We start from the raw sequence: 17,470 nt of genomic DNA, 5'->3' as shown, positions 1-17,470 counted from the left end.
CCACTGCCTATTGTGTCTCTCCTTTTCCCTGGTTCTGATTTGTATCCTTATAAAACTGGAATTGTAAGCAACGCATTTTCCTGAGTTCTGAGAGCTGCTCAAGCCAATTATCAAACTAATGGGCACTGGTGGGAACTCCCAAATTTGTAGCCAACTGGTGGCCTGGGACTTCCAAACCTGTCATCTGAAGTAAGAGCAGTCTCGTGGAGGACTTTGCCTTTAACCTGTGAAGTTGGTGACAGAAGTCATTTCACCGAGTCATGTGATTTTATAAGAAACTGCCAAACTTTTCCAGAAGTAGCACTGCCATTCTGCATGCCCAACAGCAACATAATGAAGGTACCAGTATCATCCCACAAACACTTGGTCCTGTCATTATTTTTAATTTGAGTTATTCTAGTATGTATGTAGTGATACTCTAGTAAGTATGTAGTTTGCTAATTTTGCTGAGGATTTTTGCATTATATTCATGAGGGATTGTTATTGGTCTGTAGTTCTGTTTTCATCTAATTTGGTATCAGATTAATGCTGTCCTAATAAAATGATCATCTCTTTTTCTGAAAAAAAAAAAAAAAAAAAAAGAAGTGTTAGGAGAGCCTCATTTCTCCCAGAGATTCTCTGGGTCCTCGTCACCTCTAAAGTCAGGAGGTAAGGCTCAGTGAAGATTTCAAGCTTCTCATCTCACCCACATGGCAGGGCTAATTGGGAGAGACTGGCTCAGTTCCAGAAGACTGGATTTCACCCTTGTCGGGCATCCACCCCAAGCAGAGAGGGCTTTTACCGGCCTCTTGAACTAAAGCTGAGCTCTTCAGCAGGAGGGCATTTGTGTGCCTTCTAATGACAGGGATTCTGCTTATAATTCTCAACCCATGTCCTCTCTGCCCGTGTCCCATGTTTAAATGCAAAAGACGCCACTCTGCCTCCAGGTATTTGGGCATGTCTTTTCAGTTCTTCCTGCAGGAGGCCAGACACATCAGATGTAGACACAGATATCTGACTCATAGGAAGCCGCTGGGCTATCTTATCTCATTAACATCCCTGGTTTCAACTGGAAAGGCCTGAAAGGTGTTAAAGGACAGAAAGAAGGAAGTTGTAATTAATTTGGCAAACATAAGGAAATATCCAACATCACCCAAAAACAATTTAGAAAATGATAGTATTTTCACCATTGAAACTTAGCAAGGTTTGAAAAGATTAAGGCCTGATGAGGCCGTGATCATAGCCTCTGGAAACACTTAGATGAGTTAGTTGTCTTCTCTGAGCTTCAGTTTCAACTTCAGTCTCGGTGTGGCTGCTTCTTGAATTCCCTAGTTGTAGGACTTCCATTCAGCCAGATTTCAAGCGGTTCTGAATGATGGTTGTTCTGCAGTTTAGTTGTAATTTTGATGTGGTTGTGGGAGGAGGCAAGTACCACGTTTACTTATGCCGCCATCTTGACCAGAAGTCCATCAGTTTGGTTTTACTGTATTTAAGTTGTTAGTGTTCTGATGCATTTGAGATTACATAATGTACATGATTACTATCTTTGTCACCGGGGGGTTGGGTGGTGTGCCATTTTCATAAGATTACACGTTGAATCCCAAGCTCTTGTTCTCGGGTATGGGTTGAACTGTTACTTCTCCAAAACTCATAGGTTGAAGTCCTAATCCCCCCGAGTGCCTCAGAATGTGACCTTATTTGGAAAGAGGGTCATTTCCGATGTAATTTGTTAAGATGAGGTCATACTAGAGTAGGGTGACCCCTAATCCAACATGATTGATGTTCTTATAAAGGAGGGAAATTGGACACAGGCACTAATACAGGGAGAATACCATGTGAACATGAAAATGGCCATCTGCAAGCCAAGAGAGCAGCTTGAAACAGATTTTTTTCTTCCCATGCCTCAAGAGGAATCAATTGTGTCGACATGTTGATCTCAGACTTCCAGTCTCCAGAACTGTGAGACAACACATTTCTGTTGTTTGCTACCCAGTTTGTTACATCAGCTCTAGCAAACGAATACACTGTCCAATAAACAGACTTTTCTTTTGTGCCCCACCAGCATTTGCTGACAGGTAAAACTGTCATGGTCTCTAAAACCTTAGAACTTTTTTTAGGTAAATTTTTTTTATTACTTTGAGGGGAAACTGAAATACCGAAACGCTATCCAAAATTAGAAATAGTCCCAACAACTTAGAAATGTTTGAAAAGTTATTTAATTAAAATAAAAGAATCTTAAGCCTTTCAACTTAATCTCTTACAACTTCCCTATTTCCTTCCAGCAATTCCACCCCTGGGTGGCTCAGTTGGTTGGAGCGTCGTCCTGTGCACCAAAAGGTTTGATTCCTGGTCAGGGCATATACCTAGGTAGTGGGTTCCATCTCTTGTTGGGTCTCCTATGGGAGGCAACCAATCGATATTTTTCTCTTGCATTAATGTTTCTCTCTCTCTCTCTTTCATTTCCCTCTCTCTCTCTCTCTAAAAAATCAATAAAAACATATCCTTGGGTGAGGATTTAAAATAATAATAATAGGGATGGGCATGGCTGGGGGGGAGGATCAATCAGGGTAAAAGGAGACATATGTAAAACTTTAGACAATAAATAAAAAATAAATAAATAAAACACAGTAAAATAATCTTAAGACACATTAAACTCAAAAACTATTTACATTGCTCCAAAGTTTCTTTTTACATTTGTCAACACGTATACAGTATTATCACATACTTGGAATCATTGGCTATGTGCTTTCTTGTGTTGTGTTTTTCATTTAACCTTATTTGATAGAAATATTTCTACATAGTGATAATGTTCATAGTGTTATTTAAATAGCGACATATTATGCTTGTGCCTTTCACATATTATTAGTCATTTGTGATTTTCTAATTATTCACTATGAACATTTTTGTATAATTTATCTTTTTTTTTTTTTTTTACTTCTTTTGAACTATTTCCTTCAGGTATATACTCAGAAGAGAAAGTCCTGGATTACATAGTGTAGTACTTCCTGTTACATATTAATCCATGATTCTTTTAACTAATTGAGCCTGTGGTTCCACCAGAAATAAAACTAAGTGTGCAGATTTTTTCCTAAATCTTGACATCATTCAGTCTTACAATTTTAAAAGTTTTTTCCCCCTAGTTTAAAAAGCTTTCCCTCGTCTAAAAGTTGCTTTAATTTTATACTTATGTGGGAGGTGGCCCCAGGCACTTCTAAAGCACCTGGTTTATTTTTATATCTTACCGAGATGTGAGCGTTTTGCAACAAATGCTGGCTTCCTGCAGTTGCCCTGAGTGGGCAGTCAGCCTTCCCCTCTGAGCGGCAACTCTCCCGGTTCCTGCAAGTTGGCCCGCCGCGGGGCCAGGGCTCCCTTTGGAGCTGCGCCCACCAGGGGTCAGCGCAGGCTCAGTTTTAGGCTCTGCTTCCCACAATGCACCGGGCTCTGTAGTCCCCGCGTCGGGCGGTGACGGAGCTGCGGCTGGGCGGCCGAGCCACCGCAGGTTTGCGAAGTGCGGCCCGGGCAGCCGAGGGGCGGGGCGTCCCGGGGGCGGGGCCGCGTGGGGCGGGGCCAGGGCCCGCCGCCGCCACCGCCGCCGTAGTCCCTCCTGCGGGCAGCAGCAGGGGTTCAGGTCGCGCCCTCCCCAGCAGCGGAGACCGCGCCACCTGGCGCCGCAACAAGGTAAGGGGGGTGGGGTTGGGGGCGCTGCGTGAAGTCTCCTTCTAGTTGTGCAAACGGGAACGCCTGAAGCTGCTGAAATTTCGAGCCGGGGCATCCAGGTTTGGTGGAGGGAATCTGTTCTAGAACTCTTTTGTCTGCGCTCCTTTCTCCCCGTTCCTTTCTCCGGTCTCTGCTGGGCTCTGGGAGCCTGGCTTCGGAGTCGGTGCCGGGTGATTTCAAGCTTGTGGGTGGCAGCACGCCCCGCAGTGGGGTGAGCCTGGGTGAGAACTTGTGTAGGTGCGGGCTGGGCTGTGAGGACTCGGGAAATCTGAGGTCGGTCGGAATCCATGTCGCCCTGGGAGCGAGGGTCTGAGCCCAGCTGTTTCAGGGACTTGAGTGAGAGGCGTCTGGCGCGAGTCCCGCCCGCGCCACCCTATCAGGTGGAGGCCGTCCGGAGGTTCAAGCTGGTGGGTGCTCCCAAGTTCTCATGGACCCAAACACGCCGTCCCCAGGACCCCTCTCCAGGACGCTGCTCACCAAAATCCCTTGCTGCCACCCTCCGGAGCCCCTCCCAGCACGGCTGACCCTAGTTTGGGGGTTCCACAGTTAGAACTTTTCAAAAAGTTTGGCAGACGGGAGCCCCGGAATCTGGGGCAGCCGGGAGAGCTGAGGTCGCCGGTGTCTGTCCTCCGCAGCTTGTTTTGGGCGCACTGCCTGGCTCCCTCGGTTCGGCCTCGCTTCCTGTTCCCCTAGTACCCCTCGGTGGTAATGCCGATCCGCACCCCTCGGTGGTAATGCCGATCCGTAGTAATCCCAACCGGGAAGCTCCAGGCTGCAGGTCTGAGGCGACGCCACCTTTGCCCGCTTCCAAAAGCTCAGAAGAGAGGACTACTCCGATCTCTATCCCAACGTAGAAGTTGTATTTTTAAAGGTACATTTTTCTTTAAAACCCTCACCCTATAGATATTTATTTCAGTATATTCATATCGATGGATTTTACATGTGAAATCTAAGCAGTTTCTCTTATTGTTTAGTGATAAAGGTTATAATTAGGAACACTGCCTGATAAATTCCTCAGGTGAACATGATTCTGATGAATAAATTAGCTGTAGTAAAAGGCAGAAGACGGAAAATCAGGCCACCTTGCTTGCAAAAACATTTCTACTGTTAAGAAGAGGTTGGATTAAATTATCTTTATTGTTCCTTCCAAATGTAAAATGCTGGACACACCGCTTGACTTGAGATAGCAATCAAATATAAGAAAATTCTTTCAGCCGAAACCGGTTTGGCTCAGTGGATGGAGCGTCGGCCTGCAGACTGAAGGGTCCCGGGTTCGATTCCGGTCAGGGGCATGTGCCTGGGTTGCGGGCACATCCCCAGTGGGGGATGTGCAGGAGGCAGCTGGTCGATGTTTCTCTCTCATCGATGTTTCTGACTATCTCTCTCCCTTCCTCTCTGTAAAAATCAATAAAATATATTGAAAAAAAAAGTTAAAAAAAAAAAGAAAATTCTTTCAAATCATTTTAAAGTGGGTATTATCACCTCATGTATTCCCAAGGAAAGAATCTAGGAGTTATTAGGATTCCAAATCTTTCTTAAGTAGAATTTCTTAATGGTCCTTTTTTAAATATATATATCTTATTGATTTTTTTACAGAGAGGAAGGGAGAGGGATAGAGAGTTAGAAACATCGATGAGAGAGAAGCATCAATCAGCTGCCTCCTGCACACCCCGCACTGGGGATGTGCCTACAACCAAGGTACATGCCCTTGACTGGAATTGAACCTGAGACCCTTCAGTCCCCAGGCTGACGCTCTACTCAGTGAGCCAAACCAGCTAGGGCTCTTAATGGTCATTAACTCCATCTCTGGGTACTTTCATTCAGAAGTGTCAGTTCTCTAACAAAATACAAAATTATGAATTGCTTATTATGTATAACATTTTCTATTTGGAAAATATTTTCCACATCTGACATTAATATTTATTTAAATGCATTGTGTATTTGTGAGTAAAAAAGCTAAACCTTTAAAAGATTAAAAGCAAGAAAAAAATTGTTGCCTGGCCAGCATTGCTCAGTGGTTGAGCGTCGACCTAGGAACCAGGAGATCATGGTTTGATTCTGTGGTCAGTGAGGGTTATGCAGGAGGCATCAATGATTCCCTCTCATTATTGATGATTCTATTTCTCTCCTCTCCCTCTCTGAAATCAAAAAAATACTTTAAAAAATTGTCTTATCTAGTAGACATCCTTAGTTAGTGGAGATAAATGAAAAAGATAAAACTAAAATCTAATAATTCATTAATAGAAAAAAACACATCCATAAGAACTAGAGGGCACTGTTTGAAGCTTAAAAGAAACAGTTAAAGAACATGTTAAAGATAACATTGCATAGTAGATTGCAAGCATCAGTAAGCCCACAGTCTCAAGAGATTCATGTAGAAAGATACTGACACCCATATAAAGAAATGTATAGACCAGTGGTTCTCAACCTTGGCTGCACATTAGAATCACCTGGGAATCTTTTTAAAATCCTGATTTCTAGGCCTCACCCTCCGGAAATTCTGTTTCTTTGTTATGGGGTGAGGCCACAACATTAGTAATAAAGAAACAATTTCCGGAGGATGAGGCCCAGAAATCAGGATTTTAAAAAGATTCCCAGATGATTCTAATGTGCAGCCAAGGTTGAGAACCACTGGTATAGACAAATTCATGCGCTCCCTAAAAATAAGTGGATCAGATGTTTCCCACATTAACTGTAAATACCATGCACGTTGGATTAATTTAAACTGTTGGCCCATTGCTTTTACAACCTTCCAATTCCTTTATTATTTCAAAAAAAGGCACAGCTGGCACAGCTCTTGCTTCTGAAACAGGTAAACTAAAAAATAACAATTGACCTCTAGCCACAGACTGGAGTTTACAGGAGTTAGCACAAACAAGCAACTCATAGTTTACTCATTGCTTGAGCAGATACATACCTACTGAGTGCAAGACTGGACTCATTGCGTTAGCCCACTCCTCATGAAAAATAGCCATGGGTATGATTTCTGATTGGGGGCTGTGTCATCAGAACCATACAACTAGGGGCCTAGGATATTTCTCAGGATTTCTCAGAAGAACTGTGAAGACATGAGGAGCTCAAATGAAAAACACACAACTTACTTTGGAGGGAGAAAAGAATAAAGTACCTAGAAATATTTCCCCTTTGGCTTCCATCTTTAAGGTGCCAGTATTTAAAAAGCTGCTTATTATATTATGATACTAATTATAACATTAATTATAGCATTCACAAAATCATGGAGATAAAGTGGCAAGAGGTGAGGCCTGGAAAGATAAGAGATAAGATTAAAGAGAGAGGTAGGAGTCAGATCACAGAAGGCCTGGGAAGGGTGAGGGGAGCCACTGAACACTTAGTGGGAGAGTGACAGGATCAGAGCTGCTTTAGGTAGCTCACCCTGAAGCCTGAGTGAAGGATAGACTTCAGAGGCTAGGAGACAGGAAGAACGATTAGGAAAGAAATTATGAGGGCTTAGCATTTACAGAATGCATGACCAGTTTCGGCTTTCTCATACATTACTTTATTTGGTTTTCATAACGGTTCTTTGCAGCCAGCAGGTTAATATTCACATCTTCATTTTGTAAGCTTTCCTCAGTGCTTTGTGTTCATCATCCCTGACCTTTATAAAAAGCACTGTAAATTAGGTATTATTAGCCCACTTTACAGACGTGCATACTGAGGCAGGGTAAGGAGCAGCCCTAGGTCCAGTGTCTAGTGCAGGACTCATTTTGAATAGCAGGTGGGCCCGGCTCCTCTAAAGAATGAGGCAAGACAACCCTTCTAGGCAACCCTATGCCCTGAAAACACCTCTCAGGGGTCAGCATCGCAGTAAGACTGCAGTGCCCAGTAAGCACTTCCATCTCTGCAAGAGTCCCATGGAACAGAACAGTGTGGTGGTTCCTCAAAATAGTGACCATAGAATTCCTATGTGATCCAGCAATTGCACCTCTGGGTATATACTCTGAAGAAGTAAAAGCAGGATCTCAAGCATATCTGTACACGATGTTCATGGCAGCATTATTCACAATACTCAAAAGATGGAAACAACTCAGGAGTCCATCAGTGGAGGAATGGGTAAACAAGATGTGGTATATCCATACAATGAGCTATTATTCAGCCTTAAAAAGGAAGGAAATCCTGACATCTGCTACAACAGATGAACTTGGGGGACATTCTGCTGAGTGAAATCAGCCAGTCACAAAAGGACGCACTGTACAATTCCACTTTTGGTCACATTCATAGAAATGAAGAATAGAATGGTGGTTGCGAGAGGCCAGGAGGCGAGGGGAATGGGAAGTTGCTGTTTAATGGGGAGAGAGTTTCAGTTTGGAAAGATGAAAAGAGATATGGGGATGGATGGTGGTGATTTTTGTACAATAATGCTTATGTACTTAATGCCTCTGAACTGTACATTTAGAAATGGTTAAAATTGTAAACTTTATGATATGAACAGATGTCCGAAGTCCAGGTGCATGTGATAAATTAGTGAGCAGGAAGACCAGGAAATTCACAGTGGGGAGCCGGCACGGCCATGGCATACTCATGCCAGCTCAGCCTGGTTCAGTGACCCTGAGTGGGGGGTGACGAAAGGCTTAGAAAAGATAGACAAGAAAATGAAAGCTGGGTCTCGGTGGGACGCTGCTCCCCTGATGGACAGCGCCCACACGCCGTGTCTTTATTTTATGGTAGATGCCATGAGGCAAAGTAAGGAAGTGATCAAGATGTTTACAACATTCTCGTTGGTTTCAATCCTACTCAACTACATGCACCTGAACTCTATCACTCAGGCACGTGGGGCCACGTGTCCGGACCATAGGTTCAAGCTCACAACTATAGCTGTTGGCTATAATTGTGCTGGGAAGGCTCTGCCCTCCAAGCTGGGACTTGCACGTGGCAATGAGAGGACTGTGCCCTCTCCTCAGTACAAGGCTTGAACCTGTCCAAACACTGTAGCTGCGCCCCATAATTCACTCCAAAAGTGAAACAGACATCTCATGAAACCCGCCCAAGAAAAGGATGCTAGCTGGATGCCTAGAGACAGATCGCAGACGTGTCAGGCTGGAAGGTACCGGAGACACCATTTAGTGACGTCTCCAGTTTTACAGAGGAAAACAGTGAGGCCCAGAGTTATCGGGCGATTTTCCCAGAGTCTCGGAGCAAATTCAGGCAAAGGGAGAGTTCAAAGCAAAAACGTTGGGCCAACAGACAGAGGTGGTTTTCTTATTTAAGCAGAAAGAGAAACCGAGCTTTCCGTCCTTATCACCCTTGATACAGCAGATTCCTAGGCTTACCAATTACTGAAGAAATTTGAGTGCTTAGAATTCAGTGGCTGGTTGCTGGCTTTGTCTATGTATTTAGGGGAAAGTGGTGATGAGTTAGAGTTAGTTCATTCATCCATTCATTCTCAAATATTCGAGGGACCGTGTTGTGCCAAGTATCCTCTCCAGTTTCCAGTGTTTCTGTCTAGAAACAACTGTCTGCCAGCCTTACTCTAGCCGCTCTGCCAGTCACCCTTGGACATCAACTCTCCGTTATGTCTCCTGGAAAGGTGTTAGGGGAACAGGTAGAGTCGGAGGGGAGCTGATATGAGGTCAGGTGGCAGGGTGTCAAATGCCGAAGGGAGTTGTGATTCCAATGAGGAAGCCACCCAGAGCTGAAGGATTCTCATTAGGACCATGTCTAGGGCTACAGGTGCAGAAGGCTTGGAGTCCTGCTCATGTAGCTCACCCTTGGCACAGACCAAAGGTGGGGGCTGCCTGGCGTTCCTAATGCCTGCATGGAGGATCAGAGCGATACATGCAGACAAAGAAAGGTGCAAAGAAAGAGGAAGAGATATAGAAGACAGTGCAGTGTGGGAAAACCTTGATTTTTGTGGAATGACATCCCCATCTTGTGGCCTCTAAGGAGAAGGCCAAGTTGGCTCTTTACAACTATGTGCAAATTGTGAATAGAGGCCTCCTCCCCCCGCCCCCCAACCACACACACTTTTAAAATCCTCACCCGAGGATTTGAGAGAGAGAGACTTTTATATGAGAGAGAAACATCAGTCCGTTGCCTGCCGTATGCACCCCAACCAGGATTGAACCCCCAACCTTTTGGTGTATGGGATGATGCTCCAACCAACTGAACCACCAGACCAGGGCAAGCCCCTTTTTAAAAAAATCCAATATCTCCTGCTGCTTCCAGGAGACCTGAGGTGTAGGATGCAAGGTAAAACATAACTTGCAAAATAAGGCACTAGTTTAGTAAAACAAGCACCATTTGAAACCATTTAAGGAGAGGCGCAGAAGGGAAGGGGCAATGCGTGGCATATAGGAGACGCACACAATATATTCTAGCTAGTTTCAAAATTATAAAACATAAAAGTGGTCATAGCAGTGAAGTAGAAATAGATCCTATCAGGCAGCTGAGATGAGACATTTTGGCATGGAATTTAGATTTCTTGGAAGCCACGATTTAAAGGGAAACGGGTTTTCTTTTCTGACGAGATAAAATATACAGATTCAATTATAGAGACACTTTTTTTTTCTGGATCTAAATTCAAGGAAGGATTTATCACATGGGCTCCCTTGAATATAATTTTGAAGCTATGTACAATATCTTTAGTAACATTTTATGGACAACTCTAAAAACGTCATGCAGATGAATGGTTTTTATGCAACAGCACTCTTCTTACCTTTGGCAGAAAGTATCTGCAGTTATCACGAACATGTAAAGTATTTTTCTGTTAGAATGCTGCAGGGGTAGGATTCTGGGAGTGTCACTTGCAGGAAGTTACCTAAGTATGAGTCAGAAGAACCTGGAAACGCAGGCAGAATAGGATAGCCGAGCGGGAAAAGGTCTAATTGCCTATTGAGCTCCGTCATCTTGACTGTTCTCATGGGGGCAGAGGATCCCTCGGCAGGAAACAAGAACTAAGTGGTCCAACAGGCACTTAAGCTTTGAAGCAAGAATAGAATAAGCCCTGTGCTACTCTTGTCACAAGATGGCAGGCTCTAGGGGCATAAATGCCTGCTGCTGCTGGGTAGGTCAGCAGTTCACCAGCCTGTGAATGTGCTGCAGATAAACAGGTTGTGCTGCAGTGGGAAGGTCATGGACTTTGAAGTCAGATAAATCTGGTTCTACTCCTAGCTCTGCTACTTAATAGGCATGTGATTTCACAAATGACTTCATTTTTATGATCCTCAATAGGATGTTAATATCTACCTTGTATGAGTCATTTTACTGATCAGAGATAAAATAAACAATAAAAAAAGTAATAGTAGCTAACAATCAATGATGCTTAACTCAGATGAAGCATTATGTTAAGTGCTTTACGTGCATTATTTCATTTATTCTTCAAAGCAGCTCTCTGTGCTACATACCACCTGGCACCTAGTAGATGCTCATCACATGGTATAGATTGGTATTACTTGTATCAGTTATAATAATGAATTGATCAAGTAAAAGGGAAAGAGGCCATCTTTGCCCTGGGGATTAGTGTCTAGAACAGGAGTCGGCAAACTCTAGGTCACTGGAAACTTCTGGCCCACTGTCTGTTTGTATACAGTTGTTGAGCTAAGAATGGTTTTTACGTATTTAAATGGTTGAAAAATAAAAAGAAGAAGAATATTTCATGACATATGAAAATGATATAAACCCTGACCTGGTAGCTCAATTGGTGAAAGAGTCAACCCCAATACACTATGGTTGCAAGTTCAATCCCTGGGCAGGGCACATACAAGAAATAACCAATGAATGCATAAGTAAGTGTAACAACAAATCATTGTTTCTCTCTCACTCCTCCTCCCCTCTCTCTCTCTCTCTCAAATTAATAAATTAAAAAAGAAAGAAAATGATATAAAACTTGAATTTCAGTGTCCATAAGTTTTATTGGAACACAGCCATATCCTTTTTACATATTGTCTGTGGCTACTTTCTTGATACAACAGCAGAGTTGAATAGTTGTGACAGAAATAGGCCTGCAAAGCCTAACATATTGACTATGTGGCTCTTTATAGAAAGTGTTTTCTGACCCCTGATCTAGAATAGACCTCCAGGGCTCAGGGCAGCTGCAGAGCACAAACTAAGCCAGCCTCAGTGTAAGTAAGACGGCCCAGAGGTGAGTTATAGAGATGGGATCCAGAAGGAGCAAAATTCCCGTGGGCCTCAGTTTTGGGCCCATGGACAAAAGATGTGGTAGGCTATTTCAGGGCCAACACAGACAGGTTGAGGAGCAAGAGAGGGCATGGGCTGGACCATCTATTTACAAACTGTTCGAGCTCAGCAAATCTGGGACTAGAACTTATTGAAGAAGCAGGCTCAGAAATCTGGTCTCTGTGAGTTTGTTTTTTTGTTTTGTTTGCTTTTTATGTTACAGATCTCATTGTCACCACTACAATAAAGTTACTGTGATGAAAATATAACCTGTGTTCTCAATGCAGCCACATTAACAATTTCTGGACACCATGAGCAACAGTGTCCATTTTCATCTAGAATGAGGCTTGCGAACTGTTCTTTTTATACCTTTGTATGTTTGCTTTTTATTTTGTATTTGTTTACTTTTCCTTTTGTGTTTTAGCAAAAATTCTCTTCCAAACATTCTAATCTTATCTCAGCTAGCCTGGGGGGAAAATGATTGATTCACACCTGGGCCAGGTTAAAGTTTAAACTTAACTGTTCTTAGGCCATATGGTGTCTGGTCTGGTCCCTTCTCACTTGTCTAGACTCATCCTCTGACTGCTCTCTGCCCTCCCTATATTACATTCATGCTGTGCAATTACAGCCCCTGGGAGTCCGCCTGTTCCACCTCTCATGTTTTTTATACTCTGCTGCTCCCTCTGCTTTCCAGTGTTGCACTGCTGCAACCTTTTACGGCTAGGGTTCCGGATCTGAAGAAGGGGCCTCGCACAAATGAAAACACTAGACAAGAAATATGAATTTAGAAGGCATGGGGAGCCAGGTGGAAACCTCTCTCTAGTGGAGAAGCTCACTGAAACCTTGGACCTGTCAGCTTTTATTCACTTGAATACACATTTGCACTTTAGGAATGCATACAGGCATGTCAAAGGTAAAGTTTGGTAAACAGTAAAAGGATTATCAGGTTAGGGAATTGCCTTCAGCCATTGAGCCCACAGCAGGGCAATATTATGCTGGCTTTCAGCCCTTCTGAATATCAAAGTCCATTGGCCTTCCAATGGGTCTTTTTGCATTTATGCTAACTACTGTTGGTATTAGCCTCCAGCATTACACATCTCCCCTGCCTGGAGAAATCCTCATTCTTCAGGACTGCTGAAATGTCAGCTCCTCAGTGAGGCTTTCCTGGAAGGGATGATCCTATCAACATCGTTGCTCCCTACTTGCTGTCACAGCACCTGTCACACTATTGGCATCCATTGTTGACTCCTTCAAGGTTAGGGATGATGTAATCTTAGCACATCCCCTCGCTTTTGGGACATGGTAACCTAAATGTGTGAAGACTGAGAAAGAGAATCAGAGTACCCTGCAGGGCCAGGAGTGATGAACTTTCTAGCTCAAGAACCTGGAAATGATAGGTGAGAAGTGGGGCAGATAAATAAAAACCCATGCAAGGAAGGCCTAGGATGGCGAAGTTCCTGCCTGGGTTTCTTATTTTGTTTGTTTTTCCCTTATGAAAAATGTTGGATAATTCAATAGGAAATATTCTCTAAAAGATGACACTATTCCGAGTATTCATGTCATGCTTCTCTGAAGTAGATATCATAAGACTCCAGAGTCATAGAAGCATGGAACAGACTGTCAAATCCCAGAGGGAAGGCGGGGGAGGGTGGATGAGTGGGAAGAGATCAACCAAAGAACTTGTATGCATATATGCATAACCCATGGACACAGACAATAGGGTGCTGAAAGCCTGGGGTACAGGGCGGGGGTGGGCTAGAAGAGCTCAATGAGGGGAAGGAGGGGACATATGTAATATTTTCAACAATGAAGATTTAAAAAAATATACATTGCAATTCAGAGAAGACATTTTAGGAAATGCCGAGACAATATGGTCCAAACACTTTGTTGTTGTTGAAACGAAATGTAAGGATAGAACTTGAAAATACAGAATGGGGCAAAAGTAGATTTACAGTTGTGAGTACTTGAAACATGGTTTATTCTTGTATTATTTATTAATTAGCTATTGTATTTGCCATACAAACAACTGTAAACCTACTTTTGCCCCACCCTGTATTCATGACTAGTGGCCAGTAGATGAGATCTTTCAAGTGCAAATGTCTCACATGAACCCTTATCACTCTCGATGGGGACTTGAGAGTCTTGACACTGAGAAGGACCTTATCTAGTAGCCCTTTGGTGTTTGGTATTTGCTCAACCCTAGGGCTGTATCTGCTCTTAAGGATTTGTTGCTGGTAACTTTGATCGCTGAATTGGATGACCACTGAGATCTCAAAGTGACAGTTTGAGTCTTGTTTTGTTTGTTAAAACCCAGATTCATGATTACATGCTAGCCTGCTGAGTTTCATCAGCCAGGTTGGGCTCTGCCACACCATTTGTGGCTTATCTTCATCAGGTTGGCAGTTTGCTGTGCAGAAACGTTGAGTGTCTGTCCCATCAGCAAACTGAGAAGTTCCCCTTTTAGATCAGTAGTGAAAAATATGAAAATGTACTAACACTTTTCATTTACAAAAGAGAGCTTTTATAAATCAGTGTCAGGATAATCAAACATTTACACACAGATTCCATCTTTTCTTCGGTTTCCAAGATTTTGGTAAAATTGTGGGATGGTTTTTGTCATTGGGTGGGCCCTCCTAGTTCCCAGCCAATTCTTCTGTATTTTTCTAGTCTCTCTCCTGTTCTCCACAGCAATTTTCCAAACAGCCTCCACTCTCCTTAAAACTCCCACTCTCATGTTCTCACTCTTGGCAAATGACCCTGCCTGCTACTTTAAGGAGAAGATAGAGGCTGTCAGGCAGTAACACCTTGAAGTTCCTGCTGTTATGCTAAGAAATCTTGTTAATCCTGCAGCCATTCTCCTTTTTTCTTTGTCCTGTTTCAATGGAAGAGGGATCCTTCCCTTGAATTGGGGCCAACCTTTCAATCTGTCCCTTGACCTGTTCTCTTGACCTTCGTCCTCCTCCCTTCTCAGGGCTTCTCTCAGGTAATTATTCCCTCTCCTGCATCCTTCTCATTAGCCTTTACACATTCTTCTATCTTATCCAACTGAAAACATCTCCCTCTGGCAACCCTTCCCTTCACAACACAGCTTCTTGATTTAGAACTGTTTCTGTCCACTGACTGTTCTTCCTCCTCCAACTCTTCAGCCTCCTTCATTTGGGTTTCTACTCCCATCCCTCCATGGAAACCTTCCTCACAAAGGCCACCAGCTACTGCCTTGTTGGTAAAGCCAATGCTTATGTCTTAGTAATTGTCTTATCTCTCAATTGCATCTGCCTTTGCTGACCACATGCCTCTCTTTGGCATTGTACTTTCCTGGGCTTCTCCTCTTGCTTTCTCCTTGGGCTCAACTTCCTCAGTGTCACGTCTTCAGTGGTAGTTCTACCCTAGGCTTTCTGCTGTCACTGTCCCCACTCTTCCCATAACTCTCTTGGTTCTAAGTAATAGAACCCCAACTCAAAGTGAACTAAAGAACCAACTCACCAAACCACCAGCACCAAAAACCACAACAAAGAAAATGCATGATTCATGTGCCTGAAAAGTCCAGGGATAGATCAGGGACAACTGGTCTCAAGACGTGAAATAAGGGTGTCACAAACAGCTTCACCCCTGTCTCTTAGCTTTGTTTTCCTCTGTGTGGCTTCATTTTCAGGCAGCTTCTTTCCAAATGAAGGCAGAACGCCTCCCAGCAACTGCGGGTTTATATCCAATCCTCTTAGCAAACACAATGGAAAATTTTCTACCCAATTTCTTAAGCTGGATGTCTAGGAATCATTTTAAAAAATATATATTTTATTGATTTTTACAGAGAGGAAGGGAGAAGGACAGAGAGCCAGAAACATCGATGAGAGAGAAACATCGATCAGCTGCCTCCTGCACACCTCCCACTGGGGATGTGCCTGCAACCAAGGTACATGCCCCCTACCGGAATTGAACCTGGGACCCCTCAGTCTGCAGGCCGATGCTCTATCCACTGAGCCAAACCAGTCAGGGCTAGGAATCATTTTTAATTCCTCACCACCTCCCTCCTACCCCCCCGCCCCCAACTGCTTAATTGTCAAGTTTTTAAAAAATATATTTTTATTGATTTCAGAGAGAAAGGGAGACGGGGAGAAAGAGAAAAACATCAATGATGAGAGAGAGTCATTGATTGGCTGCATGCCCCCTACCAGGAATGGAGCCCACAACCTGGACATGTGCCCTGACCAGGAATTGAATTGTGACCTCTTGGCTCAGCCACTGAGCCACACTGGCTGGGCTTAGCTTCTAAATATCTCTTCATACCTGCTGTTCATATTCAAGTTCAGGTCACTGTCTTTTTGTCTAGATTCCTGTAATAGCCTCCCAGTGATTTCCTGCTCTGGGTTTTGCTGTCCTGCAATCTGTTCTTCACATTGCAGCCAGGGTAATCTTTTTGGAAATGTTTATCTGATCCCATCACTTGCCTGCACAAACCTTTGCTAGAAAGCCTGGAGCAAAACTTTTTGTTATGTTCTTATGCAAGGCTTTGAGTGACACAGCAACTGCCTCTCTTGTCTCTTTTCTTTTTTTTTCTTTTTTTAAAATATATTTTATTGATTTTTTACAGAGAGGAAGGGAGAGGAATAGAGAGTTAGAAACATCGATGAGAGAGAAACATCGATCAGCTGCCCCCTACACACCTTCTACTGGGGATGTGCCCGCAACCAAGGTACATGCCCTTGACCGGAATCGAAACTGGGACCCTTCAATCCGCAGGGCGACGCTCTATCCACTGAGCCAAACCGGTTAGGGCATCTTGTCTCTTTTCACTTCTCACTTCATCCCTTGTTCTGGACAGTCCAGCCACAGGTACCAGGCTAGCCAGCTCTCTCCCAGCTCCACACCTTTTCACGTGGTGCTCCCTTCTGCACCACTTCCCTCCGGACCCCTTTCCTAAGTAACCACTACGTATCCTTTCAGGTCTCAACATAAGCCATGACTGTATTGAGAAGAGCCTCTCATAATGCGTTATGTACATACTCTTCCTGTTAGAACATCCTTCTTTTCCATCTTAGCACTTAGCACACTTTATTGTAATTGCTTATTAAATTTAATAAGGTCTGTGAAGGCAGGTGTTTCCCTTGTTTTGTGAAATATCCCCAGCATCACAGAGTAGACACTCAATGAATATTTGTCGACTTGTAAAATAAAATGAGATGTGATTGTGGTGGGTGATTTCCCCATTCTCTTCTAGATATTAGAATCTGGATAGATTCGATTTGCTACTGGAAAATCTAAAAGTATAATGCCTACTGTTTTCCTTTTTTATATGCTTATTGGTCCTCCTTAAAGAATAGTTACGTTTTAGAATTGAAGAGGATCTTAGTAACCATCTAGCACTAATTCACTTCATTCCACAGATTAGGAAGCAGGAGCGCAGAGCGGCTCAGTAACCTGCACAAACCACAGAGCTATTTACATAATTGGACTAGAACTCAGAGGTCATGACTTTCAGTCCAGAGCAGCTTATGATATCAGTGCTTTTATCAGACTAGTGTAGTATGATTTTTATATTATCGCAAAGGAATCTTATGCCTATAGCTCTCATGTTTTACCTTAAAAATTTTATTGATTTTATAGAGGGAAGGAAAGGGAGAGAAAGAAACATCAGCCGGGGATC

General features: G+C 43.4%; 1 protein-coding gene and 1 non-coding gene across 3 annotated transcripts in view; one reads left to right on the top strand and one right to left on the bottom strand.

The window, feature by feature from the left end:
* Positions 1–3,569: 3,569 nt before the first annotated feature.
* Positions 3,570–17,470, top strand: part of EXTL3 (exostosin like glycosyltransferase 3) — a 119,020-nt gene continuing 105,119 nt past the window's right edge. The window contains exon 1 of one of the 2 annotated variants that reach the window (XM_070415520.1): positions 3,570–3,657. The gene's annotated coding sequence lies outside the window, so the exon portion shown is untranslated. Of the gene's footprint in view, positions 3,658–4,216; positions 4,568–17,470 lie in introns of those variants that run through there. The other variant, XM_070415521.1, reaches the window with a different exon arrangement.
* On the bottom strand, positions 12,042–12,177 carry LOC139011912 (small nucleolar RNA SNORA1). The gene has a single exon (XR_011471722.1). It is a non-coding gene; the product is annotated as a small nucleolar RNA SNORA1 (small nucleolar RNA).

The sequence above is a fragment of the Myotis yumanensis genome, unplaced genomic scaffold (assembly GCF_028538775.1).
Source record: "Myotis yumanensis isolate MYYU_CA2020_CCGP unplaced genomic scaffold, mMyoYum1.0.hap1 SCAF_5, whole genome shotgun sequence".
Classification (NCBI taxonomy): Eukaryota; Metazoa; Chordata; class Mammalia; order Chiroptera; family Vespertilionidae; genus Myotis; species Myotis yumanensis.
The sequence above is the reverse complement of the archived record's forward strand: the minus strand, read 5'-3'. Positions and strand labels throughout refer to the sequence as shown.